At 43.2% G+C, this 5007-nt stretch overlaps 1 long non-coding RNA gene across 2 annotated transcripts; it reads right to left on the bottom strand.

Annotated features, from left to right (window-relative positions):
• Window positions 1-429: 429 nt before the first annotated feature.
• LOC136505805 (uncharacterized) lies at window positions 430-3246 on the bottom strand. Of its 2 annotated transcripts, none has more exons than XR_010771323.1 (4): window positions 2923-3246; window positions 2643-2843; window positions 1791-2452; window positions 430-989 (listed from the first exon to the last, which is right to left on the bottom strand). It is a non-coding gene; the product is annotated as an uncharacterized lncRNA (long non-coding RNA). The 2 variants fall into 2 exon arrangements; XR_010771324.1 differs by having other exon boundaries at window positions 1791-1968.
• Between the last annotated feature and the right edge of the window lie 1761 nt (window positions 3247-5007).

Genomic DNA, 5007 nt, shown 5'->3' with positions numbered 1-5007 from the left:
CCGGCGCTTCAGCGGTTCCTCCGTGTTTTTCCCCTTCCCGGCTGTCATGGACGTACGCCATGTTCGCTTGGCTTATAAGCCGTACTTTTTCAGCCAATAAATAGTATTTTTCTCTCACAACAAATCAGATAACACTATTTTCAGCCCCGGCTTATCAGGCAAGTGAACAGCGCAGTGGCCACAGACACGGATGAAACAAACCACCCAAAATTCACTCATCTACCGCCTCCCTCTCGCAAAAGGAAATAATGCCGTCGCACCCCACGGACCCGCCGGGCGCTCCCGTTCCCTACACGATCCCGACTCTCGGCGCTCCCAATTCCAGTTTAATTCACGCGAACAATAATCTTGGGACCCATGATTTGTTTCCTTCTTCCATTCCTTGATTTCCCCTCTCCTTGCACACCTCCTGCCCAAAGAAATCGAGCCCTCCAACCTCCGTCAGGCCTAAGCAACGCCACGCACGCGAGTCCCTCCCCCGTGCACGCAGCCACGGTGCTTCCGGCTACGCCGGCGGCAAGCACACTGCAATCAACGTGGAGTCACCATCCCGCAACCGCTGCTGCAGAGACCACTCCATTTAAGGCCTTGTTCAATCCCCGTGTTGAAGTGGATTGGAGTGAAATTAAACTAATTTTCATTCCAATCCACTTCAATACATATGGATTAGAGTAGGTACATATGCATCCAAACAAGACAAGTAAGACACGAACTACGTCGTCGCCATGGAGGTCCTCTGCACCATCGCTAAACTGAAGGGACGCGCCTGCGGGCTGCGGCTACGTCGTTGCCGCAGAGGACGCCTATACCGTCTTGCTTCACCGTGCGGCCGACGGCCTCGATCCAGGTGTTAACTGGCCGCATACAAGGTACGTACGCCTCTAAAATCTTTTATGGCCAATCCTCATTCCCAAGATTCCTTGCTAGCTAATGTGCCTCCTGTGTAACTTCCTACCTTCAGCAGCCAGGGGATCTTTGACTTGCAACTCCTGTAGAATATACAAAACCAGCTTCTATTAGGTCTTTGACTTGCAGCCAGTGAAAATTATAGAGAAAATTAATAGGTTCTTATGCAACATGTCACAATTCAGAAATGGGAAGGTACTGATCAGAAGTTTATAACTTCTGTGTAAAAGTTCACAACTGTAATATAGCCAAATGAGCAAAGTTATCGTGAAGTTTTAAATAGAAAAACAATAATATGATCACGACTTACTGTATCCCGCTGCAATTAGCATGAACGTAAGTAATGTAAATATGATCCAACACATCTTGTATGAATCAAGCAAGCAGCATAAATCAGAATCAATATGCAAGTTTTAAATGATGAATACAGTGTCATCCAATTGTATACGGTGTCATGTTTTAAATGACAAAAGAAAGGTTCGATTCCAAAACTGTCCTATTTTATACCATATAGGGAGAGATACATTTTTCCTAACATCCATGACAAAAGATTTAGGCCCTGCTTGGGAGCATTGTACATTTTCATACCTGTAATTGCATTTCAGATGTATTTTCTTGTGCACAACAATACATCTGGATTTATATACACTTGGAGAAATGTTGTTTGGAAAAGGTTAAATACAGCCCCATAAATATGACTACACCATTATTACTGGCACATGTAGCCTCGTGTGTGAACAAATAAGGTTTTTTAATCTTCAACAAGGACAAGTGCATTTGACCATGAACAAAATAATTATTTTAATATCAGGTGCAGGAATATCGAGGACAGTTGAAACATGCAAACAATACATCAATGATCTTAAACACATATCAATTATTACTTTGTATTCCTCAGTAGATAAGCACTTCAATTCATTTTCAAAGTCTCGACAAGTTGCCATTAACCTGCAACTGCAACACAGAATTCTCCACAAACTTGACAGAACAGAGGATACAGGCTTCAGAGAAGACGGTTCAGGAGACAAATATTGCACTGCTGTTATAACCAAGGCTAATAATCTGCATTAACACAAAGAATCACTTTGAGTAGGAGGCAAGCAAAACTACAATCACTGGATCTTTACAAAACTAGAATATAATAAGCAAAAACAATCTCGAATCAAATAGCTTACATCATACACCAGGCTAAATTGCTAAATTCATATCACAAATTACTAAATTCAGAAACAAAAGTTCAGAGTCAACAACCAAGGCTAATCTGCATTGACCTTGTTCAATTGAGCTAGGAATCACATTGTGTTTGTTCATTCATAACAAATAGCTTAGCTAGGAGCCTACAACTAGAAGCTACTACCACTTAGATCCATCAAATTGAAGAGTTAATTCACACAAGCTGTCCAAAGGTTGACATGAGCTCTGCTAACAAGAAGTGCAAACATGAAAATGGCAATAGAGAAATGATAACTCATCTTGAATACTACAGATTGCTTTGGGGAGGCGCGCGAGGAGTCCTCTGAAGCAGAGGACTTTATTCTTGTAGAGTCTAGAAAAAAAAATCAGAGAAAATTGGAAAAAGGTCAAGATATCACCTACTAGCAAGCATCCTAAAGAAAATCTTGATCAGCCCAAGGGTAAAGGTAGAAGAGTGATTAAACCTTCTATCTCCAAAAAAAATCCGGTAAGAAGAAAAAATGACAATTCATAGGTAGTATTGTTTTATCTCCAAAAAAAACCTTTAGTGCCTCAACATCATCATTGACACATGCCAACCCATTGTCTGTGCCATCAACTGCTCCCTGCAAGCCTCCAACGTCATCAGATAGCTCAGGCACAGGTTGCTCGGTCTCCACTTTGGTGACTTGGATCACTCCCGTTTCAATGAGCATTCTCTCATACTTGTCACCAAACAGGTACCACGGGCAAGTACCTGGCACCTGCGAGTGGGATTTGGGCACCACATTACATGACAACTATAGGCAAACCCTACATCTACGAACTGAACTATGAACTTACATCTCTTTCATGAAGGCGGCATTTGAAGAAGATGGCCCTGAGGACCTTAGATCCGGGCGCAACGACAAGCTCTAAGATCTCCTCGCCACACGTGGGGGCATGGCACACAAGCGGCAGCCCAGTGCACGGCCCGTATTTGAGAGGGAGAAGCTTGTATCCCAATCGACCTCCCCTGACGACCTAGGAAGATGAGCTACCAAGCGACATCAACACATGCATGGCCGCTGGCGAAGGTGGGACACGGCGGAGCTCCGACCTCACAGCTCGGCGATTGAGTAGAGTGAGAGGGGGATGCCGGCTCGGCGCTTGAGTAGAGAGAGTGGGGAGAGAGACGACGGGCAAAGAGAGTGAGGAGAGCGGGGGAGTTATCGCAAAAAGGGCAACGGGCCCGCAACCAGTCTCCATAGTGGCATGTCCACGTCAACTGTTGGCGCGCGTGCGTGGCGTGTTTTGGACCGTTGGTGTCCGGGAAAGATAGATCTAGGACCTAGATGATAACATTTTTACTTTGAGGACCCGGATGGGAATCCACCAAAAGTTCAAGGACATACGGTGCAATTTACTCTAAATTTTGAGTAGGGCTGCCAAACATGATCAATCGCTCGTACTAGAAAACAATGTTATTCTTGTTAAAAAAAGCTCTGAAACACAAAATACCGTTAGGGAAATTACTATTAATTTACTGATAGAAAATACCGGTAGAACAAAAGTGACAAGCCAAAAATTGTGACCCGTTGCTTTTCTCAGCTCGACCGGTACATCGAGTGAGCTCGAGCCATAATATTCGATCCATAACTTCTAAACCCAAAAAAATCCCAACCCAACATAGAAAAACAAAAAAAGGAGAGAAATAATCCAACCTGCTCCACCTCCACGTGTACATCGTGTGGGCATGAGCCAAACAATTTGACCCGCTAATTTTTCCACCTCGACCCAACTAGACGTTTCATCAAATCTAGCGGAGAGGCAACAATGATCATGATTGCATCCACTAGCTTGCTTCTTTCCTTTCTTAAATTTTGCATGTTGTTAGGGGTGGGGGCATAGGCCCCTGCTGGCATCCCCGGTTCCGCTATTGATCTCTGCAGGCGGTAGGAGAGTCTCGATGTCTTCTATAGAATGCAAAGGCCCTTCATCTTGTCTTTCTATCAAGAGCATCCTATGATGTGAAAGATTTATGGCCTTTTATTATCTTATCCATCTTCGCTATCTTCGGTTTGAAAGTTCTTATCTATATAATAAAGCCAGATTTCCGAACAGTATTTCCAGATTTTATCACATGATGGTCCTAGATGCAAAACATTGTGACATCATAAATCTACCAAGAGATGTCAGCAACCTTGTAAAATTGTGTTGATGTTGGGAAATTAAAATCATTACAAGAGTTGAGAAGATTTGTGGTCAAACAAGTTTCAAATTAAGGCAGATAGGAGATTTGGAAGAGCTCTGTGGATCACTGTACATTGATAATCTTGAAAATGTTCAGGTACCGAAAGAAGCAGATGAAGCAAAACAGATGCTAAAAAGTCGCCTACATGAGTTGATATTACATTGGGAAAATATTACCAATCTACCAATGACTCCACACTAGGAGACTATGTTCTTGGAAGGCTTAAGGCAAGTACCAATCTTCAAGAGTTATCCATTATAGGGCACAGAGGGGGCACTTGCCCTTCATGGGTGGGTATGAACCTCTCACTGAGTAGTCTGAAATCTCTTTGTCTAGATGACGTAGCTTCGAAAACATTTCCACCTATAGGAGATTTGTGGTTAGCAAATGTGCCCCATGAGGAAATCTCAGTCAATATCCCTGAGAAGAGGTTTGGAAATTTGAGAAGGCTGGAACTTGTGAACTTGTCAGGGTTGAAAACGTGGGCTGTACGCCTGTACATGACCCTGTCAATTGTTTCCTTATTTGGAAGTGCTTATCACCCGTGCTTCTTTCTCTTTTTTTTTGAGAAAATTTTGCATGTTGTTAGGCCCAACATGCATCCAAGGTAAGGCAACCTGCCATTACAAATGTTCATAATAATTAGAGTTCCACGAGATCTACATGCATCCACACTCATAACTGGTTTCACTGTC

Source organism: Miscanthus floridulus, chromosome 14 (genome assembly GCF_019320115.1).
Source record: "Miscanthus floridulus cultivar M001 chromosome 14, ASM1932011v1, whole genome shotgun sequence".
NCBI classification, from domain to species: domain Eukaryota; kingdom Viridiplantae; phylum Streptophyta; class Magnoliopsida; order Poales; family Poaceae; genus Miscanthus; species Miscanthus floridulus.
The sequence above is the reverse complement of the archived record's forward strand: the minus strand, read 5'-3'. Positions and strand labels throughout refer to the sequence as shown.